Source organism: Sciurus carolinensis, chromosome 17 (genome assembly GCF_902686445.1).
Source record: "Sciurus carolinensis chromosome 17, mSciCar1.2, whole genome shotgun sequence".
Lineage (NCBI taxonomy): Eukaryota > Metazoa > Chordata > Mammalia > Rodentia > Sciuridae > Sciurus > Sciurus carolinensis.
Genome location: NC_062229.1, coordinates 28,331,913 through 28,352,276, shown reverse-complemented (window position 1 = coordinate 28,352,276; position 20,364 = coordinate 28,331,913). Strand labels below are relative to the sequence as shown.

The window sequence follows — 20,364 nt, the reverse complement described above, 5'->3', positions numbered from 1 at the left end:
CTCCTTTGCCTTTGCACAAGCTTTTCTGATTCCTTCTTCAGTGAAAAACCCTACAGCCTCCCCAGTCACTCAGCCATAGATATGGGAATCATGGGAACTACTAAATCATTTGGACTTCTTCCTCTTGTCTCACTCCTGCAATCAGCCACAATGTCCCCACTATCCCTGCTGGAGACTGGGCAATAACACTGTTGGCTGATACCACCACAACACCTGAAGAGAGTCCCTCCTCAGAGAGCCCCACCTTCTCATCTGACTCCTCTCTAAAGCAGCAGAGACTGTTCCCATTCCTGGGGCTTAAATCTGGGAGTTTGCAGGCCAAGTGAGGGTGGGAGGATTTACAATGGGCTCAAGATCACTGTTTCCATAGTCCACTTTGTACTTAAACCCCTGGTGACATTTAAAGTCCTAAAAAATGGGGAAGACCACAAGAGTCATGGGGTGACAGAAACAAGCACACTGTTGCCCTAATGTTTTCAGTCCCACAGAGGTATCGTGTTATGGTTTTGGAAATAATCTCATGACTTATTGGGCCTCCAGCTGAAGAACAGGGAAAGAAGCAAACTGAATTAAACTGATAGAACACAGGGTAATTTAAATTGATTCTGTTATTCACCTCATAAATACATATATGGGACTTCTTGGGAAGAAAATTCAGAGAATTTAGGGATCCCAAGTGAGACTATTTGGGATAGATGACATAGATGGCAACTGCCAGTGGGCATTTGCTATACCAGTTGCAAAGTATGTTCGGCTCCTCTGCCAACATGGTCAGGGTTTCTGGGGCATGGGCAGGCTCTGGCTGAGGAGGATAAGGGAGAACCTAGCCACATGCTTTTCTCTCATCTGGAGCCAAAAATGCATGGTGCTCTTCCCCCAAGAGTCTCTGGGTACAGGATTAAGTCTCTTCTTTCACATGGGGCATCATCATTTGAAGCCTCCCTCCATCTTTCTGATTAAAGACACAAAGGAATTTTAAATTATTTTAAAATTTGACTGACAGAGGCCCTCTAGCAGCAGATAATGCAAGTTATAATTAGTGATACATTCCAGCTGGCACAGCAGGGAGAGTTGGATCAATTGGTACTATTTGCTAATCAGTTTGCTGAACTCTTCTTTAGAATCCCAGTCCTCCATCAACGGCAATGGCAATTTGCTCTGGAGAGCCTCCTGGCAAGTTAATTGTGTTGCTTGGCTTTCCTAGCCCTATACCCTTTCATGTTACTTAGGCTTCTAGTGGGAAGCTTCCATCCGCTTGGCTCCTGACAGGGCCCTATGCCTCAAGGCAGGCGCACTGGGTCAGAGCCAATGCTGCTCAGGCAGGGGAGCCTGGCAACAGAGCCAAAGGGAGCCTGCCAGCACCAGCATCCCTAGGGATGGATTGTGCACCTTGTGTCTGTCTGCCTGGAGTGTTGAAAGACAGACCAAACTTCCACATCATACCCTGTCTGAGCTAAGAACCCACCCAAAGGAGGAAGGACAGATGAGAAAAAATACAAATGTGCATCCTGATACAAAATTTCCATAGCCTTCTCCTTACATCCTGCCACTGTTCAAAAGTAAAATAATAACAGTAAATAATAATGGTCTTAAACTAAAATCACTCTTAGAAATTCAGGTCAAATGTCCTTTCTGGGGGATGGGAGGGTTGCCCTTCGTGGGTGGGGCAGGCTGCCTCCAGTGCAGCTCTTCCCTTGAGTATGGTTAGGAATCACAGATGCTGAGCTCTGTGAAGGCAGAACTAGGACTCGACCATCTCCCCAGGGCCTAGGCACAGTGGCCTCAGAAAAATTAGAAATTAAATATTAAAGAACAATCTTGCTTAAAATCACTTGGGCCAAATAGAGCTGGGGGAGGGGGCACAGACGACTTGTGAGAGGTTCCTTCAGGAAACTAGTCAATAACCAGAAATTGCCTTTAATTCAGCAATTGATATGGACTACAAACCTAAATTTCCTACATAATAGTGTGAAACAGAGATACAAAAGAATAAAAATGGCCTTTCTCAAAGTTCTCAAACAGTATATATTTACTTTTGAATAACATTTGCAATAAGTGATAAATTCAGATGATTTTTTACCTGAAATACATCAACTAACTCACATGCTAAAATCATCATGTACTCATGAAGCACTTTTATCAGCATGGGTAAGCATACTCTTAAAATTCTGAAACTCTGACATAATTTAATCTGACTCTCTCTGCAAAAGATTAACTGGCTCACAAGGAAGTGTTTCTTCCTAATGAAAACACTTTAAATGGTGTGAAAAAGAGAGAAAATACCTACAACTATAATAAGACAGGTGTCAATCACAGGAATCTTTTACTGTGGGTGTGTACAACTTTTGGCAATGGGAGTATCCTGGGTGTTGGTGCTCACGGTTCCAATCCTGCAGAAGACAACTCAGTGGACACTGACTAGAAGTTTATTTAAACCTAAGGTTTTGGTGAGCCTAAAGGCATGGTGTAGTAGAGCAAAACTAGACTGAGTGCTCCAAGCAGCAGCTTGCCCCAAACCAGCTGAAAAACAAGGAGCGAAGCAAAAATCATAAACTACCAAACCCTGGAAGAAACTTAGAATGCTGCGTAGTTCAAATCTTTGCTTTGGGAGATAAAGTGAAATTCTAAGAAAGGAATTTTGTAAAGAGTAAGGGCCAGGAATAAAGCTCAAACTCAGAAGCATACATTGCTTTCCCATTACCTCACCATGGATTACCTAAAAATCACATCGGGACATAAAAAGTCAAGGACATAACTTTAAAATGATTTTTTAAAAAAATTTCCCCACACTGGAATAATGCTGTAAATGCTGTTCACTGGAGCTGCAGATTTGGTTGTCCTTAACACTGGCTCCAGTAGGTCAGCTTTTACCCAAGAGCAAGGGGTAAATCAGCTATTCCTGAGTAAATGGGAACACCTTGATGTAATGCCTACTGACCTCCATGTCCCAAAAGAAATGCTTTATGGATCTTATAGGATTTCTGAAACAGTTTTTGCAGAAAAGGGCTGTCTCTAAGGAAGTGACAGCCATCTTCCAGTCAGAGATGAAATCTTAAACAAGCAGCACCTTTTTCCAATAAATTATTCTGAGCAGATGACAAATCAGACACTAGGGGAACTGCATGCACGTATACTGTGTCTTCAAAACTCAGCAGTGTAAGGCAGCCTGGATCTTTGTCACTCACCCTGGAATTTGCTGCACTTGGTATTTTATGCATGATCACATTTGTTTTTAATCTCCATAACTGAGGGCAATCGTTTTTTCTTTTCTTAGGCTCTACTTAAGTAATAAGTTATATTTGTAATAATTACTCTTTGAAATGTTCTATAAGCTCATTTTTGACCACACAATAACAGTAACTACACCATCTTCGAGAATAAATTGGGTGTGACAGGATAAAATGATCCCAGGAATTTTTCAGCTCCCAGATAATCTTGTCTTTACTGACATTTTTTATTATTAACTGGAATTAGAAAATACCCTAGATATAAGTATAAACTGAGCAGTGTTAATGTGGGTTAATAAAGATGTTCAAAGTTTCATGCAGGACAACCAGGAAGAGGATGAAGAACTCGAGTTCTGTGATGTGAAAGGATTTGGGAGAAACAATTAATAAACCAGACCCTGTGCATCAACCAGGTATATGCTGGGTAAACAAGAAACACAAAGAAGAAACAGAAGTCAGGAGACTGATAAACCTCATCAAGGGAGGAAGTAGCCATACAGTGGCCTGTCCCCATTTCTCAAGTCCAGAAAAGAACTAGAGAGATCTTCAATTATTTAGGCCAAGCCAGGTTGGGAGTCTTCTAAGGGCTTTGAGACATCAGCTAAAATTCAACCATGCTCTTCAATACCTACCCTTGGTCAAATACCTGTGGGTATCATAAATATATACTAAGCATCCAAGACTCATCTGAGTGTCCATTTGGACATATCCACTGCTTCTGCACCAAAGCAGCAGTTCCACCAGTCCATGAGAATTCCCTTTAATTCAGGAATTGGGAGGAGGAGAAAGGGAAGGCTTTAGTGTTTTCAAATTTTTAACTGCTGCATCCCACCCAAACAAGCTGCAGCTTTAGGAACTCAGATTTCCACAATGCTTGATTAAACTTTCCTCATGTCAGTCAAAGAGAAAATGAGAAATAAAGACAAGTGCTAAGAATGAAGAGACAATGGAAGAACGGAAGCTAGAAAGACCAGGGAGGAAGAAAGGATGGGATCGAAGGAAGACGAGACAGATGGTTTTCTCTAGTAAAGAAAACTAAACTCAGTGAGGCTGAGCTCAGGCACAGTGCATGTTTTCCAAAGGTGCTAAAACACAAGGTCTCCAATCCAATTCACCTGATTCTGGAATTGCCATTTCTTACTAAGCATGAGTTGACAAACCTAGTGTGTCCAGTTACTGGGCACCTCCAGTTGCTGAACACAGGCAAAGAAAGGTGCACAGAGACAGTAGGTCTTGTTCCTACACTTCAGCACTGCCAGTGTCTTCCCAATGTGACCCACACCATTCTCCATAGGCAGGGAACAGAAAAGCAAGTAGTCTTTGTGATTCTTTTTACCTCCAGACACCAAGCTGTTTCTTGATTTGTGGAGTACACGTCAGGACTGCTTTCTGACTACCACTCTCACTTGGTTGGCCCTGTGAGTACAGAGTCATAATGTCACAGGCCCTTCTGCATGTGAATTTTGATGAGTTGCTGATGACTAAACATGTGGTCCTCTCAGGTTTACTGGCTGGCACAGAATCCAGCTAGTGTGCATGACAAGGGACAGGTACAAGTGATGGTTGCCATGAGTTTGTATTGTGTGGAGTGAGCAGAGAAGGGATACTGATCTTTCACGGATGCCTCTGAGTGTCAGGAATATATATTTACCTTTCCCGGAGAATTGGACTTTATTATTAGCTAGTCTTATCAAGTAATCTTAAAATTCATCTCTCAGGGTACAAGTAACAAGTTACATAATCCAAACAAACAAACCCCACTTGTTCTGGAGATATGAGAAATAATCTACACATCAAAATTAACAGCTTCAATTCTGAACCGTTTCACCATGCTTAGAAGTTCAAAACAACACAGGTTCTGCTACACCAGGCTGGGGAATCCAACAGAGAGAAAGCAAAGGCCTGAGCTATGGCATCCACATCATTGTCACCAGATCCATGAGGGGCAGGGAAAGGGGTACTTGCTCAGGTAGCTGCAAACATGTTGTTTCCCACTCTGCACAAATGATGCACCCAGCTGCATCATTTTGCATCAGTTTCATCATCCAGCTGCACAGCTGGGAGCTCAAACCAGACACAAGCAGCAGAAAATGCCGCAGTTGATATATGGAGAAATGGTGCCTAATGAGAGGAGATCTGTTGGGTCCTCAAGCCAACTTCCAAGTACTTTTCTGTACTAACATCCTTTGATGCTGTCTTTCCATTTACTTCCAGAAAAGAAGACAAAGGGAGAATATCTGAAAGAGGTTTAAAAGTGTCAAATCATAACAATTTTGAAGCTCTGTGACTATATTCAAATTAAAAAACAATTTTGCACAATGTTATGGTTTGGATATAAGGTGTCCGCCAGAAACTCCCGTGTTAATGCAGGAATATTCAGAGGTGAAATGATCAGATTATGAAAGCTGTAACCTAATCAATCCACACTAGTTTGAGTGGGCTAAAAGGGTGTTAACTGTAGGTAGGTCCAGCATGGCTGGAGGAGGTGGGTCAGTAGAGGCATGCCCTGCAGAGTTCATCTTTCCTGCAGCTCCTGCCCCTTTGTTTTTGCTCTGCTTCCGGGCCACCATGAGCAGAGCACAATGCCTCTGTCATGCCCTTCCCCCGTGATGTTTTGCCTCACATGGGCCCAGAACAACCGAGTTGACCGACTGTGTACTGAACCTCAAACTGCAAGCCCCAAATAAACTTCTCCTTCTCCAAGCTGTTCTTGTCAGGCAGTTCAGTCACAGTGACGAAAAGCGAACTAATACAAACAATCTCATTTATTTGTGGACTGTGGCAAAGATCAAATGCAAGTTTTAGCACAAGTTGACATTTCCCACTCATTTCTGAGAATTTACACTAATTGATCTAAGAACAATATAAAGTTGTGTTATTTTTTTTTATTGTAAACAAATGGGATACATGTTGTTTCTCTGTTTGTACATGGCGTAAAGGCATACCATTTGTGTAATCATAAACCCACATAGGGCAATGTTGTTTGATTCATTCTGCCACTTTTTTCCCTTCTCCCCCACCCCTCCCACCCCTCCCACCCCTCCCCTCCCTCTATACAGTCCTTCCTTCCTCCATTCTTGACCCCCTCCCTAATCCCAACTCCAACCCCAACACTAACCCCTCCCACCCCCCACTATGTGTCATCATCCACTTATTAGCGATATCATTCTTCCTATGGTTTTTTGAGATTGGCTTATCTCACTTAGCATGATATTCTCCAATTTCATCCATTTGCCTGCAAATGCCATAATTTTATCATTCTTTATGGCTGAGTAATATTCCATTGTATATATATACCACATTTTATTTATCCATTCATCGATTGAAGGGCATCTAGGTTGGTTCCACAATCTGGCTATTGTGAACTGAGCAGCTATGAACATTGATGTGGCTGTATCTCTGTAATATTCTGATTTTAAATCCTTTGGGTATAGGCCAAGGAGTGGGATAGCTGGGTCAAATGGTGGTTCCATTCCAAGTTTTCTAAGGAGTCTCCATACTGCTTTCCAGAGTGGCTGCACTAATTTGCAGCCCCACCAGCAATGTATGAGTGTACCTTTCTCCCCACATCCTCGCCAACACCTGTTGTTGCTTGTATTCTTGATAATTGCCATTCTAATTGGGGTGAGATGGAATCTTAGGGTGGTTTGGATTTGCATTTCTCTTATTACTAGAAATGTTGAACATTTTTCCATATGTTTGTTGATTGCTTGTAGATCTTCTTCTATGAAGTGTCTATTCATTTCCTTAGCCCATTTGTCGATTGGATTATTTGCATTCTTGGTGTAGACTTTTTTGAGTTCTTTATAGATTCTGGAGATTGGTGCTCTATCTGAAGTATGATTGACAAAGATTTTCTCCCACTCTGTAGGCTCTTTCTTCGCATTCCTGATAGTTTCCTTTGCTGAGAGAAAACTTTTAAGTTTGAATCTATCCCAGTTATTAATTCTTGCTTTTATTTCTTGTGCTATGGGAGTCCTGTTGAGGAAGTCTGGTCCTAAGCTGACATGTTGAAGCTCTGGACCTACTTTTTCTTCTATAAGATGCAAGGTCTCTGGTCTGATTCCGAGATCCTTAATCCATTTTGAGTTTAGTTTCCTGCATGGTGAGAGATATGGGTTTCGTTTCATTCTGTTGCATATGGATTTCCAATTCTCCCAGCACCATTTGTTGAAGAGGCTATCTTTTCTCCATTGCATATTTTTGGCCCCTTTGTCTAGTATGAGAAAATTGTATTTATTTGGGTTTGTGTCCGTGTCCTCTATTCGGTACCATTGATCCACCTTTCTATTTTGGTACCAATACCATGCCGTTTTTGTTACTATTGCTTTGTCGTAGAGTTGAAGATCTGGTATTGCGATACCCCCTGCTTCACTCTTTCTGCCAAGGCTTGCTTTAGCTATTCTGGGTTTTTTATTCTTCCAGATGAATTTCATAATTGCTTGCTCTATTTCTGTAAGGTACATCATTGGGATTTTAATTGGAATTGCATTGAATCTGTATAGCACTTTTGGTAGTATGGCCATTTTGACAATATTAATTCTGCCTATCCAGGAACATGGGAGATCTTTCCATCTTCTAAGGTTTTCTTGAATTTCTTTCTTTAGTGTTCTGTAGTTCTCATTGTAGAGGTCTTTCACCTCTTTTGTGAGATTGATTCCCAAGTATTTTATTTTTTTCGAAGCTATTGTGAATGGGGTAGTTTTCCTAATTTCTCTTTCTGAAGATTCATAGCTTATGTATAGAAATGCCTTAGATTTATGTGCATTGATCTTATATCCCGCTACTTTACTGAATTCACTTATGAGATCTAAAAGTTTTCTGGTGGAATTTCCTGGTTCCTCTAAGTATAACATCATATCATCAGCAAATAGGGATAGTTTGAGTTCTTCTTTTCCTATTCGTATCCCTTTAATTTCTTTGGTCTGTCTAATTGCTCTGGCTAGAGTTTCAAGGACGATATTGAATAGAAGTGGTGAAAGAGGGCATCCCTGCCTTGTTCCAGTTTTTAGAGGGAATGCTTTCAGTTTTTCACCATTAAGAATGATATTAGCCATGGGCTTAGCATAGATGGCCTTTACAATGTTAAGGAATGTTCCCACTATCCCTATTTTTTCTAGTGTTTTGAGCATGAAGGGGTGCTGTATTTTATCAAATGCTTTTTCTGCATCTATCGAAATAATCATGTGATTCTTGACTTTAAGTCTATTGATATGGTGAATGACATTTATTGATTTCCTGATGTTGAACCAACCTTGCATCCCTGGGATGAAACCCACTTGATCATGGTGCACTATCTTTTTAATATGTTTCTGTATGCGATTTGCTAAAATTTTGTTGAGAATTTTTGCGTCGATGTTCATTAAGGATATTGGTCTGAAATTTTCTTTCCTCGATGTGTCTCTGTCTGGTTTAGGTATCAGGGTGATATTGGCTTCATAGAATGAGTTTGGGAGGGTTCCCTCCTCTTCTATTTTATGGAATACTTTGAGAAGAATTGGAATGAGCTCTTCTTTAAAGGTTTTGTAGAACTCGGCTGAGAACCCATCTGGTCCTGGACTTTTCTTTGTTGGTAGGCTTTTGATGACTTCTTCTATTTCATTACTTGAAATTGGTCTATTTAAATTGTGTATGTCCTCCTCGTTCAGTTTAGGCAATTCATATGTCTCTAGAAACCTGTTGATGTCTTCAAAATTTTCTATTTTGTTGGAGTATAGGTTTTCAAAATAGCTTCTAATTATGTTTTGTATTTCAGTTATGTCTGTTGTGATATTTCCTTGTTCATTCCGAATTTTAGTGATTTGGGTTTTCTCTCGTCTTCTCTTTGTTAGTGTGGCTAAAGGTTTATCAATTTTGTTTATTTTTTCAAAGAACCAACTATTTATTTTGTCAATTTTTTGTATTGTTTCTTTTGTTTCAATTTCGTTGATTTCAGCTCTGAGTTTAACTATTTCCTGTCTTCTACAACTTTTGGTGTTGGTCTGTTCTTCTTTTTCTAGGGCTTTGAGCTGTAGTGTTAGGTCATTTATTTTTTGAGTTTTACTTCTTTTATTAAATGCGCTCCATGAAATAAATCTTCCTCTAAGTACTGCTTTCATAGTGTCCCAGAGATTTTGATATGATGTTTCTTTCTTCTCGTTTACCTCTAAGAATTTTTTAATTTCCTTCCTAATATCTTCTGTTATCCATTCATCATATAGTAGCATATTGTTTAATCTCCATGTGTTGGAGTAGTTTCTGTTTTTTACTCTTTCATTAATTTGTAACTTCAATCCATTATGATCTGATAGAATACAAGGTAGTGTCTCTATCTTCTTGTATTTGCTGACATTAGCTTTGTGGCATAATATATGGTCTATTTTAGAGAAGGATCCATGTGCTGCTGAGAAGAAAGTGTATTCGCTCTTGGTTGGGTGGTATATTCTATAAATGTCTGTTAAGTCTAAATTATTGATTGTGTTATTGAGATCTATGGTTTCTTTGTTCAATTTTTGTTTGGAAGATCTGTCCAGTGGTGAGAGAGGCGTGTTAAAATCACCTAGTATTATTGTGTTATGGTCTATTTGGTTTCTAAAATTGAGAAGGATTTGTTTAACATACATGGATGAGCCACTGTTTGGGGCATAGATGTTTATGATTGTTATATCTTGCTGATTTATGCTTCCCTTAAGCAGTATGAAATGTCCTTCCTTATCCCTTCTGACTAACATTGGCTTGAAGTCCACATTATGTGAAATGAGGATGGATACCCTAGCTTTTTTGCTGAGTCCATGTGCATGGTATGTTTTTCCCCATCCTTTCACCTTTAGTCTATGGGTATCTCTTTCTATGAGGTGAGTCTCTTGCAGGCAACATATTGTTGGATCTTTCTTTTTAATCCAATCTGCCAGTCTATGTCTTTTGATTGATGAATTCAGGCCATTAACATTCAGGGTTATTATTGAGATATGATTTGTATTCCCGGTCATTTGGTTCATATTTAAAATTTTTGACACATCTTGGTTCCTCCTTTATTTGACAGTTCCTTTAGGATAATTCCTCCCTTTGCTGATTTGCTTCTTTGTTTTTTATCTCTTCCTCATGAAATATTTTATGAGAATGTTCTGTAATGCTGGCTTTCTTTTTGTAAATTCTTTTAGCTTTTGTTTATCATGGAAGGATTTTATTTCATCGTCAAATTTGAAGGTAAGTTTTGCTGGGTATAAGATTCTTGGTTGGCATCCATTTTCTTTCAGAGCTTGAAAAATGTTGTTCCAGGCCCTTCTAGCTTTTAGGGTCTGGACTGAAAAATCTGCTGATATCCGTATTGGTTTCCCCCTGAATGTAATGTGGTTCTTTTCTCTCACAGCCTTTAAAATTCTGTCTTTATTTTGTATGTTAGGTATTTTCATTATAATGTGCCTTGGTGTGGGTCTCTTGTAATTTTATGTATTTGGAGTCCTATAAGCCTCTCGGACTTGATTTTCCATTTCATTCTTCAGATTTGGGAAATTTTCTGAAATTATTTCATTGAATAGGTTGTTCATTCCTTTGGTTTGTTTCTCTAAGCCTTCCTCAATCCCAATAATTCTCAAATTTGGCCTTTTCATGGTATCCCATAGTTCTTGGAGATTCTATTCATGATTTCTTACCATTTTCTCTGTTTGTTCAACTTTGTTTTCGAGGTTAAATATTTTGTCTTCAATATCTGAAGTTGTGTCTTCCAGGTGTTCTATCCTATTGGTTATGCTTTCTATGGAGTTCTTAATTTGGTTTATTGTTTCCTTCATTTCAAGGATTTCTGTTTGGTTTTTTTTTCAATATCTCTAACTCTTTATTGAAATGATCTTTTGCTTCCTGAATTTGCTCTGTTAACTGTCGATTGGTGCTATCATTCAATGCCTGCATTTGCTCTTTCATCTCATCATTCAATGCCTGCATTTGCTCTTTCATGTCATCGTTTGCTTCCCTAATCATTTTAATTATGTACATTCTGAACTCCCTTTCTGTCATTTCTTCTGCCATGCTGTCATTGGATTCTATTGATGTAACATCTAGATTTGTTTGGGGCATTTTCTTCCCTTGTTTTCTCATATTGTTCAGGAATCAGTGGGTCATTAAGATATTGCAGATTTCCTCTATCGACTTATAATGTCCCTGAAGATTGCTAGTATATCTCCTCTTATCCTTCAGTAGCCTGAAGTCTTGGAGGAAGTTGATAATGCGGAGCTCCACGAAGAAGCTGCCTCTCTAGGGGTGGTGACCCTCAGGTGACGTATATTCCCTCCTAGTGGGCAGAGGTGCCTCCACTTGTTGACCAATGGTCATCCAAAGGGGAACTAGGCTGCGGGCTGAGGCAAGTCCTGTTTGTGCCTGTGTCTCTGGTTTTACAGTCCCTGTGGGAAAACCTCCCCTGGCAGGGAAGACTCACTCGGTGGGGAGGTCTCACCGGTCAGTTCCCCTCCTAGAGGTTCCCCTCAATCTACAACTACCACCTGGGCTGGGCTGTCTTCCTCTGCAACGTTCCCTGGGGCCCGGACCTACGTCCTGGGCCTGGGAGCCTCACCCTTCGCAGGCGAGTCTCCTTAGGCTGCCTCTCCCAGAGAATCTGCCCGCAGTCCTGGAAACTTCGCTCCGCCCCTAGGCGTGTCTCTGTGCGGCTCTTCCAGCAAGAAGCCGCCTAGCTCCTGGGACCCTGCTCTGCACCTAATCGCCTGGCTATGCGGCCCCTCCTCTGAGCCGCCACCTGGAGCCCCGTAGAATAGCTCTGATACCCAGAGACCCGCCACACACCTCCTCCTCCGGACAGCGGCCTGGTTTCCGACGCAGTCACTAGGAGCCCAAGCAACTCACTTCTCGTCTCCTGCTCCCGCCAACTGCCCTTAGCCCTAGGCAGTCACTCCGAGTCCAAGTGACCCGCCCTGTTCCTCCTCCTCCTCCTCAGGGTAGCCCCCCGGGTGTTCAGGAGCGGTTGCTCCGAGACCAAGTGACCCACCACGCTCCTCCTCCAGGCAGGCCACCGGTGTTCAGGAGCGGTCGCTTTTAGTCCAATCAACTCACCACTCGCCTCCTCCTCTGGCAACCGCCTGTGGCTCTGATGCAGTCACTCCTAGACCAAGCGACCCACCGCGCTCCTCCTCCAGGCTGGCCACCGGTGTTCTGGAGCGGTCGTTCTGAGTTCAAACAGCTCGCCATGCAGCTCTTCCTCTGGCAACCGCCCGTAGCTCTGATGCAGTCACTCCTAGACCAAGCGACCCACCGCGCTCCTCCTCCAGGCAGGCCACCGGTGTTCTGGAGCGGTTGTTCTGAGTTCAAACAGCTTGCCATGCAGCTCTTCCTCTGGCAACAATCCCCGGAAGACTGCCTTTCTTCAACACCCAGAGACTATCCCTCCTTTTCATAACTTGGGCAGATTCAAAGAGCACACAGGACTCTAGGCAGGGTCTTCTCAGGGTTTCCTCCTGAGCAAGTGCAGCTCTGTGCTCCTGGCAAGGGCACCAAGCCTCTGCTAGACTCCCTTCAGTGCATCCACCAGGAGGATCATGCATGAGACCTACACACACCACACACACCACTGGTGACCTCCATCTAATGACAGCAAAACACTTCCTTATTAGCGTAAGCCTCACCATGTCACACTGCTGACCTTAGAAGCAGAACCATGGGATTGACTATGGCCTTCAGACCCTGAGTGGCCCTGCTTATTGCCTGCTACAGTCCAATCCACCCCAGTGGCCCAGTCTCAGAATACAACTGAGTTAGTCCAACTTCATCGAACAAATACTGACCAAGAGTGGATGGAGAGAGAGAAGAGAGTAGTATGTTTATGAGTCATCACGCTTTCAATCACAGGGATTTATAATACTGAAAACAAAACCAATTTGAATATAGTGAATGGACTGTAGTTAAGCTCTCATATCAAAAGAGGTTTTAATGTGAAATTACACACATTTCAAAAATAAACACGCGTAGATACATAGATCTATAATAAGACTTTGCAAAATAATATCTGAACAATCCGTTCACAGGTTCATCATTTTGGGAGTCTTCTCTAATATCTTTTCATCTTATAGAAAATAGACTGCTTTAAAAAAGGGAAAAATGAATAATCTTCTGTGCACACAACTGAAGATCTATAAAAAGCATCATGTGCCAGGCCTACCCCAGATTCTACAGGGTCCAAAACCTGCACCCAGACACCAGATTTGGGGAGATTCCCACCCAAGGGGTGGACAGGCCAGACAACATCTCAGGGTAAGAGATGGTGCAGTGTGCCGACCACGGCAGACAGAGGGTAAGGCCTGGGTGAGATGAAGTTCAGGAATGAGATGAGAATGGAGTTGGGCAGGAGGCAGCAGCATACTGGGGAGAAGTGGAGATTGTGAAGAGATCATGGCTTCCAAAGACCAGAGGGGACACAGGAGTATGTCTGCTGAGGGGACAGGAGATGGGACATTACAAAGGATTACTCTGAATCCCTGGCTAAGATTTCTGGAATTCACACTAAATCTTGGTCAAAAACAAGTGCCTGGGATATTAATTTCTTTGGGGTTTAGTGTGGCAAAAACAAACTAGAAGTACACTACGATCAAGTCACAGAGATATCAATGTGTCAGTCTGAAGAGCAGGTGGGGCAAGATGCACAACCACAAGGGGGAGCACCACAGGCCTTGCTCCTCTCAGTATCTCCGAGCACCTCAACTCATCTCTGACAAGGCTGTCATCACCTGAGCTCCACATGTCCCCTTCTGCTTCCAGTGGCTCTGTGGGCCACTAGGCACTGATTTTAGAATGAACTTAAATGAAGTAGGCTCTGCTTCTGGCTGGAAAGGTCAGCACCTTCTCTCGAGCTACATTATATCAAAGGGGTAATGTTTTCTGCAAGTTTTTTAAGAACTTGGATTCTTAACTATTCTGACCTACCAAGTTCTGCAAAATGTAAAGAGCTAGTGCAATTACTGATTACTGATTTTATTCTTATCTGCAAATATCATTTAGCAGCTGTGGATATGCTTGAAACCAAAGGAATAACTAGATGAATTCTGAAGTATCCTCAGACTTTGCACTTCAGAGACATCTGTCAATACAACTCAGTTTTGTTTTCAACTTTAGAATCTAACTTCTTTTCGATGTAAGCTTTTAGATAATGATATTTATGGCTTTCAAGAGATGGGGTGAGTAGGGGAATAGAAGAAATTCTGGATGTGAGACACATATCAAATAGTAGAAATGAAAGAACAGAATATTATTAGCTATTTTCATTTTTTAATGGAACTTACAGGCTTCTATATGTGCCTGAGAAATGCCTCAGAACTGCAGTGTGGCAGGAAGCCCAAATGAGGTCTCAGAAAAGATAATGGAGCTTTAATGATGGAAACAGTAAGAAAATTAAATCTAATCATGTTCCATTAAGCATACTCTTAGCTCCCATTTTTACTAAATTATTTTATTATGATTTTGCTTCTGTCTATTGAAATAACCTTTTATGGCAATTTGATTTGCAAGCACAAATAAGTCTCATTTATTTTCCACTATGAACCCCGGTGGGATTAATAAGAAGAGATGGATCATCTAAAATCGTACCCATTCTACAATCAGGAAGTAAGCATTCAGGAAGATGAACACTTTGTTTTATATCTATATTTGTAAGAAAAGCATTATACCATAATTACAGTCTCATTTAACAGTAACATAGCACCTGGTAGAGAAAGGATCTTCTAACAGGAGTTCCTGTACCAGCCTTGAAAGGGCAGCCAGAAATCAAGCACTCTTCATGTGCCAGTGTCTTACACCTCACTTCCTTCAGCCTTAGTCCCTTTGCTCATCTTCCTCCTAGTCTCTGATGAACTTTTATCATGTTTGCAGCACTTGGTGATTATTGACTCTGCTGGGTTGTGTGCTTTCAGCAGGATTCTCCTGCACAGCCATCTAGATCTGAATCCTAGGGCATGGCATGGTGGATTGTAAATCATCATGCAATCTGTTCAGGGACACAGACACAGGATGTAGCAGAGGAAGATGGCAGTAACTGTTCATGCTGCTCTGTAAAGAACACAAGCACCTGTTACAAATGCAGGTTATGTTTTAAAAAGGCTTTCCAAAGCAAGTTTGCTTCACAAAAATGCCATGAAGGGAAAGCTATGATGACTAACTGAAATCTCAATTCACTAATTAAATGGGTTTCTGAACAAATCTTGACTGAGCAGATTAAAAACTAGAGGATTTAATAAGGAAAATCTCTCACATGTAAAGAGGAGGAGAAAAGATTGGGAGAAGCAAATTTAATAAAGAAATAATAATTAGTAATATGTATGAATCAAATAATAGCACCAATTTTCATAAACCAGGATAGTGGGGAAAAATATGCAAAAACACACTAATAATAGGATACTTTATTCACCTCCCTTAATCTAGGATAGATGAAGGGGAAAAATCAGTATAGATAAGGAAGTCTTGAACAACATGCTCATTATGATCTTTCTTATAGACAGAAGTCAATTTCTGAATTCTATAAAAAGTCAGGACAGTTTTCAGGTATATTCAGAAAATGTATGAAAATTCACCATGGCATATAAAATAATTAACAACCAATCTGAAAGGAAATTAAGGATACAATCCCATAATATATATTTACATAAAAAAGGAATGAAATTCTTGGAAATAAACCTAACCAAGGAGGCAAAATACTTTACACTAAAATTTACAAAACATTGGTAGAAGAAATCAAAGAAAATATAAATAAGCTGGGTGCAGTGCTGCATGCCTATAATCTCAGTAACTTGGGAAACTGAGGTAGGAGGATCACAAGTTCAAAGCCAGTCTCAGCAACTTAGCAAGGCTCTAAGCAACTTAGGGAGACCCTGTCTCTAAATAAAACATAAGCAAGGCTGGAAATGTGGCTCAGTGGTTAAGTATTTCTGGGTTCAATCCCCAGTACCCGCCCCCAAAAAAGAAGAAAAAAATATAAATAAAAGGATGACATCCTGTGTTCATGGTTTAAAAGACAACATTTCAAAATGTCCTCATGCAAAAGAATAAATTTCCCTCCTCACTCTATATCATACACAAAAATGAACTCAAAATGGATTTAAAGACTTAAAAGTAAAACCTAAAACTACAAAAATTATAGAAGAAAACAAAGCTTGAAGACATTACATTTGGCAGTGGTTATGTATCTTGGATATCACACCAAAAGAACAGACATTAAAAACAAATATTTGTTTTCCTAAAAACATGAAAAATAAAAACTTGTGTGCATTAAAGGAAACAATCAGCAGACTGAAAAGAACATCATATGGAATGGGAGAAAACATTTGCAAATCATATATCTTATAAAGGATGATAATCCAGGATAAATAAGGAACACCTACATCCCCCCCCCAAAAAAAAAAAAACAGAGGAAAGGAATTGGGTAAACAATCTGAGATATCACCATGCACTTATAATTATGGCTACCTATAATGTTGTTATTATAAAAAAAACTATTGGTGAGAATGTAGAGAAACTGGAATTCTTCTATGCTGTTAGAGGAAGTGTAAATGGTGCAACCATCAAGGTTCTAGGTTCTCGGACTGCCAAGATAAGTATATACTAGGCTCTGCCTTCAGCTGAGTTTATCTAGCTGAAATCAAGTAGAAGAACGCTACTTGACAACTGAGGGTACTAATGCACCAAGTGGTACTTCACTGCCTTAATCTAATTACCTATAAGCTAATGGTTCTTTCTCACTTTATTCTTTACTATTCACCCACCTGAAGAGTGAAGTTCAATTTCAATTTGTTCATCAGCATGGCAGGCAGAATTCTAAGATGCCATTACATGCCATTAAGGAGGTTGAAAAGGTAACTATATCACTAGACTGCTGACTTTTCAGATTTGGAGATTATGCTGGCAGGTCTAACCTAATGACATGAGCTTTAAAAAGGAAGAGCAATTTCTTCAGTTGGTTTGCAGAAGAGGAATATGGAAACATTCAAAATATGACATGCACTGCTAGATAATTCTATTCAGAATGGAAGGAACCATCAAACAAGGACATGAGAGTAGCCTTCAGGAGTGCTCTTAGTCAACCACCAGTGAGAAAGTGGACACTTCAATCCTAAAACAAGAAATTCTATCAACAGTGTGAATGAACTTAGGATATTTCCACTATGGCTCTAAAGAAGAGCACAGTCTAGCTAACACAATACTTTCAGTATTGTGAGACCCTAGGCAGAAGATCCCGTGGAGTCTGCCTGGAATTCAAGCCCACAGAAACAGACAATAAATGGATATTGTTTTTGTGATTTCTTGTCCTTAAAAATTAAATAAATTATTAATATTATCAAATATATGATCAATGTTCTAATTGTCTTGCAAATGATTTTTCAGTTTAAGTTGTACACATTGATGTTAGTTACACTCTTTAAGTTCCCTTAATCTGTTTTTTCCCTCTTTTTCTTTGATTTAACTGTTGTAGAAATTAAAATTGCTTTTACTATAGTAATTCCCACAGACTACATCCTTATAGTGTCATTTATATGTTCTGACCACATTGTTTTACAATATATGGAAAAGTCTGAAACTGATCAATTTGTGCAATTAATATGTGAACAGAGGTACCCAGCATTCACTTCCTTTTCCACAAAGAATAACTAAAGCAACAGGTGGATAGCTCTATTTTGAGGTAACTGACCATGGGAGAAAGCTAGAATTCAGCCAAAGAGAGACTGGAAGCATTTAAGTCTCAGAGACCCAGGACAACAACACAGAAAGAAGAACAAAGCGTCCTGGGAAATGCCACCTAGTTCCCAAGCTGGGAAGCATGGGAGACACTCCATTGCAGAGGTAATAATGAACAAGAGAGGCCCCCACAAACTTCATTAGCACAGATGCCAACAATCCTAGCTACTAGAAAGCTTCATAGTGTCATAGGTTTAAAGTCTATTTAAGGGTGTAACCTGGAGTCCATGCAATATCTTGGCTTTAGAAAAGGATCAGAGCCCCGACTGCTGTAGCTAGGTGCCATCCTGAGAAGGGAGCCATTGTTCAAATTCATGTTACTATGGGGGCCAGAAACTCCCTGCACATTCTCATCTCTGGGATCCCACAAACATTCCACCACACTTGTAGCCTCATAAACCCAACTTAACCCACCAGAGTAACTGTGGTCCCAGCAACCAATCCCACTTGGTGTCCTGCATTATAAGAGACAGGAAGGTATTTAATGCAGAGGGAAGCAGAGGGTATAGACCTTAAGAACAGCCAGACCAAGTGCTTCTGCTCTGGGACCACATGCATGGTCAGACAAGGGTGAACACACAACACAGCCAGGACTGAGAGCAGGTGCCCGTGCAGTTCCTGCAGTCACCTCACCTACATGCTCTTCTGGGCACACGACACTACTGAGTCTGGGAGCTAGTACCACAGTTCCTGTTGCCACAGCGCCAGCCTCATGATGCATTTGGGTATGCTCTGTTGCACAGGCTGAGAATGAGTGCTGAGGCTCCCACTGCCCCCTCCCCACCATGTCATGTCTAGACTCTTGCTGCCATTGGACCTGAGTGTGAGAACCACATATGGGGTGCTGTAGTTCCTGTAGCCACTGCCTTTCCACACACAGTCTGTGGGCTCAGTGGTTTCCCACCACCGCTTAGGCTTCCAGAGCCAGAGGCCCATAACAGAAAGAGATTATCTTGAAAGTACCCGAGAAAACCTCCACTGCCTGACTGGTGCCACCACTCCCACAGTTGGAGTGGCCACACAGTAGGCACCCCACACCCACTGCTATCTGTGCTACATCTGCCTAAGTGTTCCCTACGTGGCCCCTGGAAACAGTGGGTTTCTTCAACTCTGTCATGCTATCATTGTGCCCTAAGTCATTTATTACAGCCAAAGAAATTACAAAACACTGTGGAGCTGGAACCAAAGCCAACATTACATTCCAAACTGACACCCCAAGACACGAGGAGGAGGAACAAGTCATTTACCATAAAGGCCACTGCATAAAGATGGAAGAGAAAACTGATCCATTAGATGTGTAAATATAAATGCTGCAGCACAAAAAATAGGAAAAACAAGGCAACATGACACCTCCAACTCTTCGAGCAATAGATTAAAAACAATATGGATGGAATATTTGGTAAAGAATTAAAAAGAATGATTATAATGAAGCTCAGTTAGATTCAAGGGAATACAGAGAGTTGAATGAAATTAAGAAAACGTATGATATAGATGAGAAATTTAACAAACAGATAAAGATCTCTTCCTTTTTATTGGTACATTATAATTATACATAACAAAAGGATCTGTTGTTGCATGTTAGTACATGTATACTATATAACAGTCTAATTTGGTCAATCATTCCTCTTGAAAGGAAACAAACATAAATCTGCAGGGGGAAACAGCTCAATAAGTCAAAAAAATACAGTTCAAAGTCTCAACAGGTTAGATCAAGTAGAAGAAAAGAATATTTGAACTTAAGATAGGTCTTTTGAAATATTCCAGTGAGAAAGAAAACGACAAGAATGATGACAACCTTCAAAACCTCTGAGTTACCATTAAATGAACAAATATTCACATTTTGGGAATGTCCAAAGGAGAAGAAAATGGAAGGACATAGAAATAACTGAAAACTTCCCTCATCTTGGGAAAGACATGAACATCCAGGTTCCAAAGGTTCAAAGAACCCCAAATAGACATGAACAGAAAAGATTCTCATCTGACATATTATATTAAAACTGTCAAAAGTATAAGAGAAAGATAACTCTTTGTTTTTTTATTGTTTGTTTGTTTGTTTTGGGGGGTGCTGGGGATCAAACCCAGGGCCTTATGCTTACAAGGCAAGCACTCTACCAACTGAGCCATCTCACCAGCCTCAAAAGACAACTCTTAAAACTACAAGATAAAAGCAATGAATCACATCTAAGTGGGGCCCCCATTAGACTATGCTGATGGAGAACTGAAGTTATTTAATTAAACTATGATAACTGAAATTCATGCATACTGGAACCAAGCAAAGAGGTCTGCCCCTATAGTTGTTTTTGATATTTATAACCATATGTTTATAAGTATACATACATATGGATAAATATATATACACATATGCATATATGTGTACACATATATGTGTGTATGTATACATACATATAGGAACAAATTCAGATGCATACATGCTAAA

The 20,364-nt window shown here is 40.6% G+C and overlaps 1 protein-coding gene across 9 annotated transcripts in view; it reads right to left on the bottom strand.

The window, feature by feature from the left end:
• The window catches only part of Ulk4 (unc-51 like kinase 4), a 623,492-nt gene that overhangs the window by 290,786 nt on the left and 312,342 nt on the right, over nt 1-20,364 (bottom strand). The window contains exon 33 of one of the 9 annotated variants that reach the window (XR_007105972.1): nt 14,905-15,248. The exons of the other annotated variants lie outside the window; for them this stretch is intronic. The gene's annotated coding sequence lies outside the window, so the exon portion shown is untranslated. The remainder of the gene's footprint in view (nt 1-14,904; nt 15,249-20,364) is intronic. 9 annotated transcript variants of the gene reach the window in all.